This window comes from Grammomys surdaster, unplaced genomic scaffold (genome assembly GCF_004785775.1).
Source record: "Grammomys surdaster isolate TR1022 unplaced genomic scaffold, NIH_TR_1.0 126091, whole genome shotgun sequence".
Lineage (NCBI taxonomy): Eukaryota > Metazoa > Chordata > Mammalia > Rodentia > Muridae > Grammomys > Grammomys surdaster.
The window spans coordinates 3,532,096-3,552,691 of record NW_021620899.1 but is presented as its reverse complement, the minus strand read 5'-3'; the positions used below and the strand labels follow the sequence as shown (position 1 = coordinate 3,552,691).

Here is a 20,596-nt window from a genome sequence, read left to right as displayed (position 1 = left end):
AGAGAGAGAGAGAGAGAGAGAGAGAGAGAGAGAGAGAGAGAGAGAGAGAGAGAGAGAAGGAAATACATGAAGTAGGTAAGGTGATTGTTGAGAAAGTAGTTTTAGTGGAAGAAAGAAGGGAGATGAGAGAAGGTAATGGACAGTGAAAATGACTAAAATTTGCTATAATTTAAACAGTGACAATCACTTATTATTATTATCATAAAGTATGTTTTCTAAATTATTTTATATCTATTTGTTTTATTTTGCATGAATATTTTGTCTGTGCATAAGTATGGGCACCACATTATGTGTCTGTACCTTCAAGGTCAGAAGAGGTGTTAGATTCCTTGGAACTGGAGTTTTTCATGATTGTGACGTGGGTGCTGCAAACCGAACAGGGATCCTTTACATGAGCAACAAATGCCCTGAATCACTGATGCACTTTTCTAGCCCCAAGTATTGTATTCTGATACATAACTGTGTCATATTTTTATACTACTGGCAGTGGAATAGGTTTCTTTATGTAAACATTATCTCAAACATGAGTCATAAGTTGTACCACAACATTACAATGGCTGACAATAATAGAAAATAGGAAATTTTCAGATCCATGATAATGTTACAGCACTACCTTAATAACATTTGTCATTTTCTGTGTGTGTATCACATTAATGAATCGATATTCCAACTATTCTATCTAGTTAATAGACATCCCTCTTTAGATATCTCTTTTATTTTTTTTTAATTTTTCCTTTTATTATTTTTTTTAAATTTTGAGACAGGGTCCCACTATATAGCCCTGACTATCCTGAGACTCCCTATGTTGACCATGCTGGACTAGCTATCACAAAAATAAGCCTGTCTCTGACTCCTGAGTGCTGAGATTAAAGGCATGTGCTACTGTGCTTGGCTGTATTCAGATCTCTTAAAGGAACTCTAAATTCAGAATGTTAAAAAGTAGCATATTCAACCTCAGTTTCTAAATGTGCCATAAAATCTCCAAGTCTTATTATTTGCCATTTCTAAAAGCTTCTCAGATCTCTAGTTTCCTTGATTTTCATCGCCACTAGTCTAATGACATTGCTCTTAGCCTTTCCTGAACATTCACCCAATACTCTCCCTTTTCAGTCATCTTCACCAATATATCAAGGTGATGTTTACAAATGAAAACACAGAACGCTTTTCTCACTATTCATTTCCTTTCACTTGGAAGGTAAAAGGTTTCCTGGACCTGCTGTGGTCATGGCTATTTCACCAGCTGAATCTTTATCACTTACTCTCACTGATCTCTACAGCCCTGTTCCTGGTGTTTTTGGAGCAGATATTACTCTTAGGTGGTAACAGCTTCTTGGTTTCCCCCTTCACAGTTCTGCTCCCTGATGGGTATTCTTAATCATACTCCCAAGCTTATTTCTGCTTTCACTTCCTCAGGATTCTAGATCAGAGGGGTCATGGTTTCCTGTTAGTGTCATTTTTTCCCAGAGTCACCTGTGTGGTGATTAAGCTTGTATGTATAATTAGCTGACTAATACTTATTTCCCCAGCTACAAAATAGGCCCCAGGAGGGCAGGGGACAGATGTTTTAGACATATTGAATCTCTGTAGTTTTGCATAGCACTTTGCCTAAGCAGTTGCTGGGTAGCTATTTGTTGAATGAATGAATAAATAAATGACCAGATATTTTCTAGTGAAGAAATTGAAATTTAGATGTCTAAGTGATGGAGAGAGGGTGTTATTCCAGGTTCAATTTACTCTAAAGTCTAAACTTTTCTATTTAAATTTGCAAGTCATATATTGTTTTTTAAAGCTATTTAGAAAGTGTTTCAATAATATTATAATATTGGTGTTACACAACCAAAGTTACTAGAGAAAAAATTCACCTTGAGCTAATTAAAAAGTAATAAAGTAATATATGTATATAAACACACACACACACCACCACCACCACCACCACCACCACCACCATACCCATAGCTCAATTGGTAGAATTGAGCATATGTTATGCTCAATCGGGAGAAACTGAGTGTGTGTTCACTCTTATCAATGTTCCTCTTGAAGTCTTAGGTAGAGCAATAAAACAAAAGGAATACATAAAGGGACTCATACTGGGAAAGAAGTGAAATTATTTCTATTTCTAGACTACTTGTACTCTAAGCTTAAAAGCCACTATGTACTCCATCAGTGTAGCCATGTATTTTTCCACCCAGCCCCTTCATTCCCAGAAATTACAACTCTGAGACTTACTAAATATGAGTAAATGCCTAGGCCAATAGCTTTGCCTTATTCTTCAATTATCTCTTAACTTAATGACCTGTTTATTCTGTTTTAAGTCCTGCCATGTGGTTGGTTAGCTCTCCTAAAATTCATGTGTCGTTTTCAGTGTTCAGAGAAAATCTCCCATGCCTGACTATTTCCTAGAAACCTATCTCTCTTTGCTGATTGTCCATCTTCTAATCCTGCCTCAGCTCATTGGGCCATAGCTTTTTATTGACAGATGATGCTTCCACACAGAACATTGCACAAGTGATCCTTCTACACATCTTCTGATCTTTTAGATCTGATAAACACTATCTGTAAAGTTTAGAATATAAATTCAACAGTAGTTTTTTTATACATATCAATAATGAAAAAGGAAAGAGGAAATTATTCCATTCATGAGACTTTAAAAAGGCCTTATTTGTGATATCTAGAAGCCGGAAACTTCCCAGATGTCCCACAATTGAAGAGTGGATACAGAAAATGTGGTTCATTTACACAATGGAATATTACTCAGTTATTAAGAACGAGGACATCTTGAGTTTTGCAGGCAAATGATGGAACTAGAAAATATCATCCTGAGTGAGATAACTCAGAACCAAAAGGACATGCATGGTATTACTAACCAATGAGTAGATATTAGCCAATAAAAAAGTACAGAATACCCAAGAAACAGTCCACAGAACTCAAAAAGGTCAACAAGCTGAAGGGCTCAAGTGAGGATGCCTCAGCCCAGCTGAGGAGAGAGAAGAAAGCAATCACAAGAGGGGAGAGAGGAAGAGACCTGGGAGGGAAAGTGGACACAGGGGTTGGGGAGAGAGGGTAAACTGACTTGATATGGGTGAGGTGAAAAGGACTAAAGCCCTGAGGGCCAGCAGAAAGAATGGAAACAGGCAACCTAGGGAGGTAGGAGGTTGGGGAGACTCTCCAGAATGCACCAGAGAACTGGGAAGTGAGAGACTCTCTGGACTCAATGGGAGGGACCTTAGATGAAATGTCTGACAGTAGGGAGAGGGGACTTACAAAACCCACCTCCATCAGGAAGACAGGGCATCAAGTGAGGGAGGGGGTTGCCATCCAACAGTCAAAACTCTGACTCATAATTGTTCCTGTTTTAAAGAGCTACAGGGATGGAAATAAAGAAGGGCCTGAGGAAAACAAGGTCCAGTGACAGGATCTCAAGGGAAGGTCCCAAGGCCTAACACTATTACTGAGGCTATGGAGCACTCACAAAAAGGGACCTATCATGACTGCCCTCTGGAAAACCCAACAAGCAGCTAAAAGAGTCAGAATCAGATATTTGCACCCAACCAATGGACAGAAGCTGCTGACTCCTGTGGTTGAATTAGAGAAAGGTTGAAAGAAGCTGAGGAGGAGGATGACCCTGTAGGAAGAGCAGGAGTCTCAATTAAGCTGAACCCCCAAGACCTCTCAATAAGTAGACCACCAAAAAGTCAGTGTACACCAGCTGATATGAGACCCCCCAACACATATACAGCAGAGGACTGCCAGGTCTGTGATCAATCAGAGATGATGTACCTAACCCTCAAGAGACTGGAGGCCCCGGGAGTTTAGAGGTCAGGTAGGGTTAGGGGAGGAGGGTGAGGACAGCCTCGTAGAGACAGGGGTGTGTGTTGAAGGTATGGGATGTTGAACAATAAGAGGGTGGATGGGGGGGGTAAATAAAATCTGGAGTGTAAAAAAATAAATAATAAATAATAATAAAAATAGGAGTAAACAAAATCAATGAAGTCAACCAATTTTACATTGAAACCTTAATAGATTGAAGAAAAAAATTATGACATAAAACACTGAAAAGTCTTGATTGGCAGAATTTAAATTGTGGAAATAGCTATAAGACCAAAATTAATCTACAACTTTCAAGTATTCTTCATAAAACTTCCAATGATACTCTTCACTGAACTAGAACTTAACTTTCCAGGAATGGTGACTTCATGTTTTCTTTGGTGATCCACTTGTAGATAAAAAACTGTGGAATACATTTACCTGGTTTGGATAAAGACATACTATGTCCTTTGGTTTTTCCTTTCTCATCTGGATCTGCGCTTTGAATATTTGGAACTTTTCTATGACCTCCTCTAATGAGGAATTATGTCATGATTTCTGACCTCCAAACCCAGTAAAAGACAAGAAAATAAAATGATAAACTAAATTTGTTATTGAGAAACACAAGTAAATACTTGTGTGCTTTAAAGTTTGTTCCAAAATGTATTTCAAGAAGAGTTGTTATTTGGCTGAAATAAAACTATGAGGCATGGGGACAGGAAAAATAGATTACTTATTTTTATCATTAACAAACAAATGGTTGACTATTTTTGTTCATTTAATGTTACATACTTCAAAATAATAAAACAAAATTAATTTTTAAAATGTTTGAAGATTGTCTTAAAAAATCACCTTAGGTATTTTTGGAATCCTGCCCTAGATTTTTATTAGTAAGTCTATTGCATCTTGAATGTATCTACTATATTAAATATAATTAAATTATTTACATAAATTAATTAAGGAGTTTGCAAATTGAATTGCACAATGGATCATTGACTTTAAACCATAGAATTCTACCCTGAGCTAAATTAAAAAGTAACCACGTGATGTTTTGATATCTGCTAGTAAAACTTTTACTAAACTAAAAGCTTGACTAAATTTAGGAACAACAATTCATGCAAAAGTCTTAGTTAGATGAGTGAGAATATAAAAGTTATTTGGAGAAAGCAGTGAGTTGGAAATTAGCACTTTAAAATATTATATGAAACTTGTTATATCTGTTAACCTATAAAACACAACAAAACACAACAAAACTTGTTAACCTTAAGGTCTTTTTTGGCTATTCTGATTTATTTTTTTCTTTAAAAACCATGTCTCTAGGCATAGACTGATTTACCAAGCACAGATCTGTTAGTGAAACATGATAAACAGGACAAGACCATGGGAAATCTCAATTTTCAAGAATGTCTGCTGTGATGGATCCTATATCTCTCCACCTCCATAGGTCACGTTCTATATTCTGAATATCATCAACAAAAGGAATTCTTAATGGCTTGTGGTTCAGCCAATATGGTTCAGTATGTGCTGGCTAAGTATTCTCTCATCTGTACGGGCAAGTGGCATCAAATTCAAAGTTTAGAAAGGAGGAATTCACATCATTACAATTTTCATGAAAGTAAAAAACAAAAATAATTGAAGAAATTGCTCATACATTGCTTTCCTACATTAATAGGATCAGAGAGAAGACTTCCTACTATTCTCATTTTTTATATAAATTTTAACCGTGATTAAATCCCCCTGAAACATTATACTAAAAATTTGAAACCTAAGAGTATAATATTTAAAAACTGTTTTTTCCTAATTAGATCATTGACAGCTTGATGTAAGTCAAAGTAAGGTTGGAATAGCAATAGGACAGCATGGATAATACATGAACCTAGGTTTCATAGTTAGAGCAAATTACAAGGTTCTTAGGTAAGAGATGGTAGAGTCAGCCACAGTGAGTAAAACATCAGGATTCAACAAAACACACTGAATCTTAAAAATATTGAATCGGAACTTTGAAATAGATGTGAAGTACATGATAGCTCTTCCTAAGAAGAGGAAAATGTAACAATTCACAACTAAGTTCAGAAACTCATTCCTGCCCATGTGAATTATCTAGTTTAAATGCAGTATAGCCTAAGCTTTTCTGTGTCACTCAGGCCAAATTAATTGGTAGTTGATATTTCTATGTCTCTTTATCCATACATTTATTTGTCACTACTTTAATTCATCACCACCTATTTATGACTTAATATCTCCCCACACTTTGGAAAAGTTGAATACATAAATTTAGAACATGATAAAATGATCTATAAATTAGGGCACACACTCAACTCAAGTTCAAAGAAAGCTTGGGTAACAGACAAAAATCCCAAGTTAAAAGATGCTCTTATGGGATACTCTAGAACTAATGAGAGTTATTTTAAATTTCAGCATGGCTAATCAAAATTTTTTGTCTTCTGAAGACACAGAGATAGCAACAGACATAGAATCTTTTGGACTGGAAGATGTGTATAGCCAAGTAATAAGGGATCATTGCCTTTCTCTGTGCAGTGCACACTCTCATAATGGCAGACCACTGCCTCTACCCAAAAAGTCAGGTTTGAATTTATACAACTAATCATGACAAGACCGGCTTAGAAAAAGTATAAGGTTAGACATAAAGTAGTTCATTAGCTTCTCTTTCATTCTTTGTTAAAGACAAGGCCTCATTTTGTAACCCAAGCAATCATCAATCTTCCTACCTCAGTCCTTGAGTATTCTTCTGATTATAGACGTGTTACCTCTATATCTGGTCATAGCTACTTTTTTTAAAGTACATTTTTTATTTCTCAGGTAGAGGATATTGAAAGGACACTTTTCATGTACTTGTACATGTATGTATACATATATGTGTATATATATATCTCCACAGCGATATATATTATTGCTATGGAAAATTCAAAAAAGAGATTCTTTTCTCAGGTAATTCTGGACTGTTAACTGTTAAGGCTAAAGAGAACAGATAATAATACTGGTTTGTTCTGCTCTACAGTCAATCATCTTGGAAATATTTTGGGATACATGTACTAACTTTGGGACCACTGCTGAGTTTTATAGAGAACCAAATAAACTGAAAGAATGTTCCTCACTCTAACTATGAGCAACATTTGAAGTTCTTAAAGAAATAGAACCATATATTTGTCTTAATAGGAGGCATGGCGATGCAGATAAGTTTTTAATTACTCCTCCTACTCCTCCCAGCTCACCCCCACCTTCTCTCTCCCCAGGACCCACTCATCCTCAGTTTCCTTTCAGAGAAAAGAACTAGACCTCCCATAGATATCCACTGAACAGAGCATAACGAGATACAACAAGACGAGGAGCAAACTCTCATATCAAGGCTGGACAGGATAATCTAGTAGGAGAAAAAGGGTTTTAAGAACAGATGAAAGAATCGGAGACACATCCTTTCACTTATGAGGAGTCCCATAAAAATTCCAAGCTACATAACCATAACATATGCAGAGGATCTACCATGGAGCTACCAGTCTCCTTGATTGCCAGTTCAGTCTCTGTGAACTTCTATGAGTCCTACTTGGTTGATGTCTGTGGGCTGTGTTCCACTGTTGTCCTCTAGCAGATCCAACTGGCTTATAAATTTCTTCCTCCCCTCTTTTGCAGGGTTCTGAGCTCCAAGGGGAAGGTTCTAATGGAGATATATTATCTGAGATGTCTTTCCACCTAATATTTGGTAGTAGATTCCTGCATCTGCTCTTCCCAACAGCTCCTGAGAGAAGTCTCTCTCATGATGATTGGTCTAGGTGCCGATGTCTGAGTATGTTAACATATCATTAGGAATCATTTTATTTATTTTTTTCTTTTATCATATGACTTTGGGCTATCTAACCTTCAGTTTTTGGTTATCCAGGCAATTTCATGTCAGGTATGGGTTAAAGGCTAAGCTTGTAACATGCATGTCATGTCTTTTCATAATATATCCATTAATATTTGTATTAATGGGTTTCAGCTCCTATTTGAAAAAACGATTCATCATTTCTTCTCCTAGCATGCTTTAAAAGAAGAATTTTGAACGCAGTGTATGTTATCTTTGTGTGTAGTACATGAGAACATAGAGGCCTATAGAGGTTGGAAGTGGCTGTGGATTCTTCAGAAAGGTGATAGGGATTACTGGCTGTTACCAGCTGCCAGACTTGGGTGCTGACAACTGTATTTGTGTCTGCCTCAAGATCAGTATATGCTATTAACCACCAGGGAATTGCTCCACCACCACCTGTGTGCTTCTTTTAAATAACAGGGAGTGTTTACCCCCTTCTTTTTCTAACCAACAGTGAATTGTGACTTCTGCCTTGTCCCCAGAAATCGAAGAAACAATATTACAGGGAGTACTCAATTTTAATACATCGTTTCAAAGCCTGGTTACTATATTCTGTGAATAACTTACTCCAAGAGTCCATAACAGTTTTCAATAATCCAGACCAGCCAGTGAATACTCTTTATTCTTTGGTAGCAGAATTGTTATACTCTCGTCCCATGCGAGACAATCACCACAGGATAGACAATAGATAAAAGGGGTGGGTTGTATTAAGAAAAATCATTTAATTAGGAAATTCTCCCAAGTTCATGTAAATCTATGGAAGAGCTGTATGTTACAAATGTGATATGTGATTAGTTCACTTTAAACAAAAGGCTTAACAACTAGAAAGTTTGTATCCACCCCTTTTTATGGACTAGAAGTGTTCTTAAAAATTATGGACATTCATTCAACTGTTTAAGTTTTCTTGTAAAGTATCTTCAGTTTTGCTAACTTTGAGAGTTAGATGAGAAGTCTATTTGGGGCAGAATTGGAGATAAGAGAGTCAGGAGATAGCTAATGGGCATGGTTTTATCTACTATCCCAGTCACCAGGAAGTAATCACCAGCGTCTCTGGGAGCTCTGAGATGATATAAGCACTCTTAAAAAGCTTTTTAAACTGGTTTCATTAGTATGTATACTTGCTCATCTGTTGATCCAGCATTCATAGATTATCAAGTTGTAAGTCATCTGGCCAGAATTGATTGTTTTTTTTTTAATGGTGTAGACATTGCCAGAATCTGTATACATCTGCATATGTCAGAATCTGTGTATGTCTCCTCAGTGCTGGAATTGCAAGTGTGTGTTACTACTATTGGTACTATTTAAAATGTGGGTTCTTGGGTATGAAACTTAAGTTCTCATGATTGCAAGACAAACACTTTAATGACTAAGCTACCAAGCTTCTTTCCATCCTTCCCCTCCCCTCCTTTTTCACACTCTTCCTTCCCTGCCCCTCCTGTCCCATCCACTTCCCTTCCCTCCCTTTCTTTCCTCCCCTTCTTTCCTTCCTTTCTCTCCTCCTCTACTCCATTTTCCTACCCTCCCTGCCATTTCTTTCTTCTGAGACAATGTCTTACTATGTAAGATAGGCTGTCCTGAAACTTAATTTGAGCCTTACGTGGCTTTGAACTTGGACGTTTCATATCTTAGCTTTCCAATTGCCTGGATTACAGGTGTGTGTACTGGATGCTATCTGCTGTGGAGATCAGTTGTGCTCTCCAAAGGGAAGGGGGCATTAGGTCAAGGCAAACTGCAGAGGGCAGGTATAAACCAAGTTCTGGCAATTAGTCAGGAAGTAACTGTGGTGAACTCTAGCAGTTTCTAGCAACGAAAGCTTCCGGAGAGAATCCTCTTCCTCAAAGTGTTACAGCTCTATAAGACAGATGCTATCAGACAGTCCTTGATGAAATAACTTGTGTGTGTTTTGTTTCATTTGAACAGGGTCTTATAGACATTTTGGGGTGGGTTTGGGTCTAAAAGCAGATGCTTTCTGTTGGCTTGGTCTGAGATGTTAGGGATGCCTCACCTGCATATGGAGGGGCTTTGGGCACTGCTCCTATGTGACTGATTGTCCTTGTCATATTCATGGGGTGTTGTGGTCACATGTTTCCGGACAGGAACCTGGTCAAGAGTAAATGAAACCCCTACTGTCCTCAGGTCTGAGAGTACCAGGGGCTTTGAATCCACTCCAATTCACCAAGTTTTTATCTAGTGACAGATTTCCACAGACACCAAAGGTGTGTGCTACCTATTTAGTTAGTTTGTAAATATTATCTATAGATCAAAATACGTAATGCTCTGGCATCTTCACTGATACCTTTGCTCCTTCTGACCTTCAAGCTTAGTCTCTGTATTACTTATTCCTCATATTCTTAAAAATGTATTTTATGTTAGTAGTCATATAACAATGATTTGTGTGCTTTTGTCTGTGAAGTCTTCATGAGGGGGTTTACTTGTGAAGTTTTGGTTGAAGAGTTATTTCTTGTTTCAGTCAAAGTTTCTTCAATTGTTCTGTTCTCATAAAGATATAGTTTTAGTCATTATGTATTATGCATGATTCTTTATGATAAGTAACGCACTGCTCTTCTACCCTAGAGTGTAACTATAAATACTCATAACATTTAGCCCTGGCTATTGAGCAAGCATGAAGAAAATTTAGAACCAAATGGGAGCCATTGCTTCACATTTCATGATTCTGTATGCAATCTCTATTTTAAAATGCCTCCTTTATTATTATAAATATATTCCTTCCTGCCTAATTGTAACATTCTGAAGAACAATTATTGCCAATTGAGTTCATGGCACTTTAAAATAAGTAACTCCTGTGATTTGAAATGAGAGAAACAGTAATTCCATTGTAGATAGAATATTAAAGAACCATTTCCTTAAATCTTATCTCTTCTAGTATATATGGTCTTCTGGGGCTTGTTACGGATTTACATTGAATGCTGATTGATAAAAAAGTTCATCTTGGAGTATAAATTTAAGAAAATGGGCACAAGTTATTTTAGTATTCTAAGGACAGTAGTATAAGAACATTGAAAATAGTTTTGGAAAGAAACTCCAAGTCTTACTAGTCATGCAGTAGAAATATGTCTATGTCCATATCCTGTCATTATATGAAGAATTCTTAACATGGATTAGAAACTATGACATGAAATCTTGCCTCCTATCCTGGGAAAACTATTCAAATACAAAGAGGGTTAGCATGAAGATTAAGTGAGATGTCATATGAAAAGCATACAGATTTCAATAAATATGGATGCAGTAAGGGGGTACATGATAAACAAAACAGGTAAACTTTTAACTCTGCTCTGTGTGGCTAATTAATAGTGGTCCATCAAGGGTCTGAATCAGTGATAATTGCAATGACAGAGAAGACTTGGCTCCAACACTTCATTACACTTCTATTTTTAGGGGGGATTTCTTCATTTCCACTGGAATGAACAAGTCAATATGCATGACTTATTCTGCAATGAACTTTGATGAATTTTTCTAAGTACATTAAAAATGAGTTGCATCCTTCTCTTAATTCGAGAAGCCCCTATACCTACACTGATAAACCCTCTGATGCACGTGTAAGAAGGCTGGATAATGGGCATGAAGGACAACCATCTATATGTATATATAAAATAGATTTTTGCTTGTCAGTAATAACTCTGAACTGCCTACAGCATTCACCGTGCCTCTTAAAAGTCAGGTATTGTACTGAATTCAAAAATTCTCTTATGCTGAGCAGGGAAAGAAAAAAAAATCAAACACTTTCTGAATTGGGCCCAAATATCCAAGGTTAATTTTCTGAGAAAGCTGCAGCGGCTAGATAAGGCCATCCCCTGCAAATTAGTTTTGCCTGCCTGGATTACAGCTAAATTTATGCAGCTTGCCTTATCCTTTCGAAAGCGCCTCTGAAGTGTCGTAATTAACTGGCACACATAAAGTGAGTGTATTTTCTGCTTGGTGGCGGCCATTCCTCATTTCATCTCCATTCTAACCCAAACGGAAAGGTAGTTTCTTATTCTTACTGTTAAAAACACACATGGATGCACGTGTGTGTGTGTGTGTGTGTGTGTGTGTGTGTGCGTGCGCGCGCCCGCGCCCAGGACCACACTCTCCAATATTATATACCTCCATAAGTCTTTGAAAACAATCATAAAACAGCTTCAGAATGCAGTCTGGAAATTTAAAGAGGCAAAAAATACTGCTGAGAGAGCAGAGAGAAATTTTTCATGAATTGGAAATAAAGAGAACAGACACCTTTTATGAAGTGGCTAGACTTTTATTTTGTTCTTCTTTTTTTCTTAGTAAGACTTGAGTTCTAAAAAATTTCTTCTGTGCATTTCTTGTGTATTTGAGTTTCAAGGGAGACTAAAAAATCACTAAGAAATGGTGATACATATATCCCTTTGTTTTGTTTTTATTGCTGTCTTTATATTTTCTATCTCACCCTTCTTTTTTAATATTAATACAACTATTCGATTTATTTTCCTAAATTAACACCAGCAGAAAGGTAAATAGGTACCTTTTTGAAGACCTGATTCTACCTTTAAATTTTTATACGTATAAACATAATTACATACATGTACATTATGCGTGTATGTATGAAGCACTTTGGTTAGATAAATATTATTTTCTTGAATAAAAGGCTGAAGCAGTTAGTGTGTCAGCACCAATGAAAGCCTTTGTCACAGTCTTCCTTATCCCATTTGATTTTTTTTCCAGACCATCGGACAAATCCAGATCTTCTAGTGAATCTTGGTGACACTCTTCACGATGATGCACTTTGTTTTAGAACACAAAACATAGGGATTGAAGATGCTCAGTTACTACTGCACACTTTCCAGGCTCACAGAGTCACTAATGATTGCTACCGGGAAATGTTTTCTTTTTTCAACCAGACTTATGTTTTTCTTTGGCTTCACTTCCTCCTCTAGTTATGAGGAGGATTAAGTAAGTTACTATATTTAAGGTATTCAGTTCTGTGCCTGGCACACAACACATGTTCAGTAAATGATAGCTGCTCCTCTTTAATTCTCAGAAGGACACTGCTCCCACGTTAGATTATGGATCAGTCCACTACTGTAAGCTCAGCAGCTGCCTTCTCCCTTCTTTATAGCAGGTGAAGCGCATTAGACTTTCATTTCTCATGTTAAAAACTCTTCCTATTTCAGGAATCAGACAAAAGAATACACACCTCTCCCTGTTTTTGTGACTATTTCCTGTCCACCTTTCTTCCCTGCTCACTCATCCTGGTATCATCTCCACCTTTGTCTCTCATCTCAAATGGGACGTTTCTTCCTTCTCTATTTTCTCACACTGGTATCCTTTCTAGATATGTTTATTCCTTTCTACCAGCTACCACAAGAAACACTTAGTGGTTCTGAAGAAGAATATTATCTAATTATAGAAGACATCTGATACAGTTTAGAACAGATTGCTTTTCCTTGATTATTTCTTCCTGTGGGAAAATTATCACACTGACACTCTCTTTGTTGGAAATAAATTCATTCCAACTCTATTACACATGCAAGAGGGAATCAACAGTGCAACATCCGTCAGTGAGATCTACAAATTTTAGTGTATTCCACTTACCATATAGATAGCTTCCAACTGACATCAGCTATACTTTGAGAATTCCCAGAATGAACAGCACCCTTCTGTTCTTCCTGTGATACTGGATATGTGTGAGAATTATTGGGAGACTTTATCTTTTGGCATCATATTAGAAGTGGGCAAGAGTCAGGGGTTTCCTGAAGACAAGTGCTTGTCTTATTTTTGACAATCGAGTTTTGATCTTGGTTCTAGTTCAACAATTTGTGAAATACTTGGAAAACAAATATAGTAGAATTGCTTCCAAGACTGATGCTAAACAGAATGCTTCCTTTGAAAACACCAGAAAGGCTTGATATTAATTGACATAGAGCTTGCAATTAAAATAAGGATACAGGAATGACACATTGTTCAAAGGCAGATTCTGGAAAAATCCATGGCGGTGAGATTCAGATTATCTCTGATGTCTGTTTAGCTTATTAAGGTACCCATTCTAGACATATATCTGATTCTGAATAGTAGAATGTAGGTTAACTTTTATTTGGAGGCTTTATTTCAAAGCTTAAAACATGGGGAAGTCTAGGATTGGACAATACATAGTTATATCACCATACTATAGAGGAACAGAAAACAATGACCAGTTGCATGACTTTTCCTGATGAGATATGGAAAAATATCTATATATCTGAGATGTGGTACAGATGAAGGAGCAGGGAAACAATTTCTGCAACCACGTATAATCTTCTGATCTAGTAAGTTTACTGGGGTTACTTATAGGATGTAAGTAAGGAGCTAATTACAGGAGCAACTACAGCTGAAGAACAGCTACATTGCCCAGAAGCCCATGCCAGCATGAATGACAACTCATAAGAAGTGTGTCCTGAAGCTCCCTTCACAGAAGAAAATAAAACAGCCAACAGCTCTATACATGTGAATAGTAGAATACAGGTAACGTGGAGGAAGAAATAGCAACAATGTGGTTGGGGATATAATTGGGGAGGGATGAAGACGGACAATACAGAGGCGGAGGAGGGAGGAGGAATAAGTCAAACTAAGGATGTTTGAAACAGTCATAAATGATTGCATTGACTATATAATACTGCTTTTTAGTAGGTTGATTATTTCCACTATATTAATCCTCCTGACCCACGAACTAGGGTCATGACTCATGAGTAATCTTTCCATTTTCTTGTGACTTCTCCAATGTCTTAAGTTTTTATTATGCAAGTCCTTCACTTGCTTGACTAGAGTTAGCTCAAAATTATTATTTGAGGCTTCTGTGAAAGGCACTATTACCCTAGTGTAATAGGCTTGTCATTTGTATATAGAATAGCTACTGACTTCTGTGTCTTACTTTTGTATCCTGATACTTTGTTGAAAGTGCTTGTCAGCTGTAGAAATTGCCTGGTGAAGTCTTTAGGGTCTTTTATATATAAAATAATATCATCCACAAAGAAAAATGATTTAACTTCATCCATTCATATTTGTATCCCCTTGATATCTTTCCATTGTCCTATTGTTCTTGCTAAGACGTTAGGTACTGTATTGAATAGTTATGTTGAGAGTGGACATCCTTTTCTTATTCCTGATATTAATAAAAATGCATTGAGTTTCTTTCTCTTTAGGATAATATTGGCTATTGTCTCTGGGCTTGATATAAATTGCCTTTATTATGTGGATGAATCATATCAATTATATTTTACCTAAAGCTATATATAATACAGATAAGTATATAGATAAATATAGTATGAATATGCATATAGATTAAATGAAGTTATGTTACTTGGGGTGCTAATGCTTTTCCCAAGAACCATACACAATATAATAAAACTCAATAAAAGACATGAGTAACCTTGCTTTTAGTTGTTCAGGAGAATCTCTGAGATACTCAAAACAATAAACTGACCCTGGGCTGTCTCCAAGTAGTTGCAGGCAGTTTCCTATTCATGAAGAAATTAGAAACTTCACATACAGCAATTTGGGTTGGATCTGACCTTAAGACCTCCACCCTAAGGACTATCTTTCATAGTAGCAGATGGTAATAAGTAATCTAGCAAGGAAGCAAAAGAATAAATAATCTTACCTAGCTTTGTCAACTATATACCACAAGGATCAGTATGACACTCATATTTTGGTGATAACAAACAGTTCTCTAATTTGACCTAACGTCTACTCTGTGGGAGGAAAATAATAGCTAGCACTGTAAATTTAGTCAACTATCTTTGGCTAGTGATGTCATGAATCTTAGAGAACTGAGTACTGCCAGTTTTACTAAACTAGAATAATTCCTAACTGTATTCTAAATACTTACCCTTAAACTCAGAGATTAAGTGTAGCTCTGACTCCTCATCAAAGAATATTCTTTTGGCAGTAAATGGAGACCATTTTAGAAAGCCGCAACTGGCCAAAATGCAAAGAATTAATTGATTTCAGGATTCTCAGCCTCAACTGATAAATCTACTATACAGCCCTTACATATAAGGCTCATGGAACATCACAGAAGAAGGAGAAGATTGTAAGAGACAGAGGACCAGGAAGCTGGTACAAAATTGTATTTTTTAGATATGGCATGGAAGCTCCACTCATAAAATTTCAACAATATGGCTGCCACAATCAGACCTGAATAAATATCAATACCATTTGACTTAGGAAAATGGATGGGGAAAAAAAATCTCATGGGGTTTTATATATAACCAAAGAGTTAAAAGCATCCAACAACTGCTAGCAAAAAAGAACTAGAGATAAGTTTCCTAATTTGTTATCCAGTATCAATGGCCAGCCTTAAAAATAAGTACATGAAAGTTATACTAAATTGACTCATTAAGTTGTAGTTATGGCTTTATTCATAGTACACATTACATAGCAAACATAAAGAGGCCATAAATTTAGAAACAGGGAGCATGTGTTAGAGGAAAGGAGGGCATTGACATAAAATTTATTTTAATTTAAAATATAAAACAATGTTTCATAGTTATTTAACTATTTCATGATACTATAATTTGCATTTGTGTATTAAATTAAATGTGTTTTATTATAAAATGCTGCATATCCAGTCTTAAGTTTGAATAATGAACAAGTTAAAAAATCTGTAGTTCTACATTGTAAATATATATTTGATATTCTTTACTGTTTATTTACCAATTTAAATATACATTGTGTGATTGAACATGTCAGTTACTTTATGTATAATATTGCCTTTTGTTCCTATCACAGATATTTTATAATTTATGTAGAAAGTGTATTAGACAGAGAGCCCACACCACATCTTTCTTCATGTATTTTTATTTCAAATATCTAAAGATTTGAAAGGGGACTTTTAAATACAACAACGGTGCATAGATAGTCTCACTTTTTTTGAGTGCATTAGCATAGTAGAATGACTACCCAGGGTGATCTATAGTAAAGCTTATGCATAATACCTCTAATCAGTGATCACTGAGAAATGTCAAGGAATGTATGATTTTCCTGCTCATGCAAGGAGAGGTTGATCTCAATTGCTTCTTTCTAAAGTTTTATTAACTCCTACAGTGATGGATGAGGGGACGAATAACTTTCTTTCAAAAGAAAATCCAGGGATGTAACCAGAATACCATATGACTCTGACTTGAATCAGTCACCTTGCTGAGCTGAGAAAGAATATGTCTTAATCAAATAGTTCTCATCTTACTTTAAAAGTCTCTTCATAATGTTTTCTTCAGAGAAGTATCATTGATTTTCACATTTGAAAGTACATATTAAAATAATTTTTCTTAGCATTATGCTGATAGTTTTCATGTGGAATAAATCCTGACTCTCAATCTTACACATAAGATACATTTTAAGTAAGTTGTTTGTTCATACTTCTTATGTTATAAAATGTTTGTCACTGTGTTGATTCAGCTATTAAGTGGGCAAGACTTTGTATAGCATGTGTGAGTCCCTAGGTTCCACTTTTAGCACCATAAAACAAGCAAATGAACTAAAATATTTGGTCACTTGTGACAGATTTGAGCACTGGCTTCAGAGTTTCTTACGCTTTGAGAATGACAGAATTAAAGTTCATCATTCTCTGGAAAACTCAGGAAAGTTCAGACCTTGAAGAATAGGAACAAAGGTATAAAGGTTTTAGGCCATTTATTTAAGGTACATCAAGAAGATCAGTCTGACTAAAACCCGAGAACAAAAATTTATGAACATCTGAATAAAAAATGTTAGTAATTTTTAGAAATAATTGAGTGGATCTAGACCAGAGCTCCTATTCTACCTCTGGTCCATAGCTCTAGCTTCAATGAGTGACCTTTAAGAACAAAAGACAATGACCACAAGACCAGCTACATTTATAAAGCATTCAGATTCAGTGTCATGCTGTCCAGAGTTGGATACAACCTACCATAGTCTTGTAGCTTAAGGAAGGAGAGATATTTGCCAAAAAACCAGAAAGAATGTGAAAGCATGCTTAATCTGACATTGTTGCTCACACCTGGTCATGTATAGAACATTCACCCTCACTTTCTCTTCCTGTGCACTGTGCTATTAGGCTAGGCTACATTCAGTTTTTTTCTAGGATACAAACACGTATTCTTGCCGTGTATTAAAAAAGCATTGGCAGTGATGTCCAGCCTCTCCTTAGCTAGGGGATAACTCCCCTTTCCCTAAAGGTATTACAAGGCAAAGCAAAGTGAACAAGATATTTCTGGAGTAGAAGATGCCTGCTTCTTAGAGCAGGGCCTGGTGACAAGGCTTCTTGCAGTGTTCTCATTAATGGTTTCCAGAACCAAGCTAACAGCAGCCGTTCTGGTTTCTGATTCTTTGGTTTACTTGTCTTTCTCTCATTCTTAGATCTTCTGTCTCTCTGTTCTGTCTGTCTGTCTCTCTTTGTTATATTTTATGCATGTTTGTGTATGTGTATTTTTGTGTTGGAGGGTTCATATGCACATGTGTATGGTATTCAGGTGCATGTGAAGGCTAGAAGTACACCTAAGTCATTTCCCTGTGCTTTAGTTATAATATTCTCTGGTGGTACACAGTGGAATTCTCCAATCCCTATTGACTCTTACCTTTCTCAGTGTGTTCTCATCATCACAACATATAGAGAAGGCAGTCCAGTGCTGAGGTTCAGTCCTTCCATTTATGTCCTGAATCCAGATTTTCAATAATAGTTCTGGAAAGCCTAAGAATCTTGCCAGCAACCTTGAGTGGTGTTGCATTGACTGGATACCTCCCTTTCTACCTGTGTCAGATTTGCTTTCTACGTTTATATCCATCACCTCTCTCAGATACTTTTCCCAGAAACAGATTTTTAACCCAATGGAAAATTCTCAAGTGGAAGATGCTTAGAAGCTGGAAGCTTTGTTTAAACTCTCTAGGAGAACTGCCAACTCTTAAGGCAACTTAGATTAGATTTTGTCTCTGAAATATCAGCACCAAGGTAGTTTCTTCTCAGCTTTGCATCTAGGGTGCTTTCTGACCTCTCAGAATGGCAAGTAGGAGAACACTGTTCTTTGCCATAATTTTAAATGATCCTTAATATGTGGGAAAACTGATTGCTAGAGAGTTTCCAGATGCTGATATAATTGAACTTGAAAAAATCTCTCTATTTTTTTTCTTTTCTGTATCTCTCTGCATGTATATTCTGGGTCAGAATGCAAATTTAATTCCTTGAGAAAAGTTCCCCAAGGTACATATGCAAATGTACCCTAATTATAGTTATGCATTACATATAACTCTGCCCTTCCTTGTAACAGTATTGGCTTCCATTATTAGAAATTTCCATATATTAAATATTTATCATTGCTGTAATAAGTTAACATGGGACCACTTCATTGACGGTTTCTTTTACAATTTTTTTTCTCTCCAATATGTTAACATTGGGAAGCTGGCATAATCTGATCATTGGCGCTGCCTTTGATTAGAAAGCAGTTTTGGTAACATGATGTCATTACTGTTGAAAATTTCCACTGCGGTATATCAGAAGTATTAGCAAACAAAGAACATGGCCAATAAATAATTTAAAAATTATGTAGAAATTCGTAAACATCAATAATCATAAATGTGGGGAAAGAATATGAAGGATGTTGATTTAACATATTTTAGACATATTTTAGAAGGCTAGACAAAACAGCAAATTCATGACAGAAGGTGATATGCTAGAAGAGTTATGGGACTATGTAAACTTTATTAATAGCTTGTGGTCAGGGTATAGATTTCTAAATATAGATTAAAGGTTTGACTTTTAATTATTACTTGTATATCTTATTCAGTATCAGTGTACCTATTGGAAATTTAAAGATTTTACTTATTTTTAATTTTTCTTCTTTATTAAATAGCATTCATAATTATAATATTTATGTCAGAAGCGATTGTAGGAAAAACATGCTTCATAAATTATAAAGATCCTATGCATACCAGTTTTGTTTACTCATGGATTCATTCTATGATTTTAAATCAATGCTCAAGGATGTGTGCTGAGAATAATGTAGTACTGAGAATGATAGACAGAGGCTCTGGCATATTGGAGTGTTTAGCTCAAAGTCAGAATAGTATGACTGAGTTGTGCTTTGTGTTAGAAACCACTGGAGTTTATCCCCAGAGCTTAATTTCAGATAAGCTTGAGGGATATTTTAAGAGTTGGAGATATCCGTGTTTACCTTTTCAATTATTATTCCACGCAAATAAGGTGGGCGAGGGTTGCATTTGGACATTTATAAATGACGAGAGTGATCCACTGAGACATTAGAACTAGAACTGTTCATTTCTTCACTTCAGGTTACAAACTACATACTCAAAAGTTAATTCTTTATAATTACATTATCTTTTTTTTTTTTTTTTGGTTTTTCGAGACAGGGTTTCTCTGTGTAGCCCTGGCTGTCCTGGAACTCACTCTGTAGACCAGGCTGGCCTCGAACTCAGAAATTCGCCTGCCTCTGCCTCCCAAGTGCTGGGATTAAAGGCGTGCTGGTTTCTCTTCAGATCGTATAAATCTTTCGCCTTTTAATTACATTATCTTAAAAATAGTCTTTTGACAGTTAACTTTTCTCTAATTCTAAAAAATTTGGTTTAAAAAAATCTTTCGAAAAATCTCTGTTGAGAGCTACATTTTTGTTCTTTACCAATGCAAGGTAATTTCATATTAATTTTTTAAAGTTATATTTTGAAATTAGCTTGTTAACTAGTTTTATAATGCTCTGTCACTCCAAGAAGACATGGATTATTACATTAAAATTGTGGAACAAAACATAATACACACCCCTATGAGCTAAAAGTCAGGCTGCTTCAGAGATTCCCAAAATATCATCCTCCAACCCATTGTCACCATACTTGGTTACTAACCAAATCTATGTGGTGAGACTGCTGTATGAAGACACATTTCAGCCACAAGACAGAGAAATCACTCTCAGAAGAACCAAGAAACTTCATCTTTGTTGT

The 20,596-nt window shown here is 36.2% G+C and overlaps 1 pseudogene; it reads left to right on the top strand.

Moving 5' to 3' along the window:
• Positions 1–20,596, top strand: part of LOC114611288 — a 40,636-nt pseudogene that overhangs the window by 12,343 nt on the left and 7,697 nt on the right.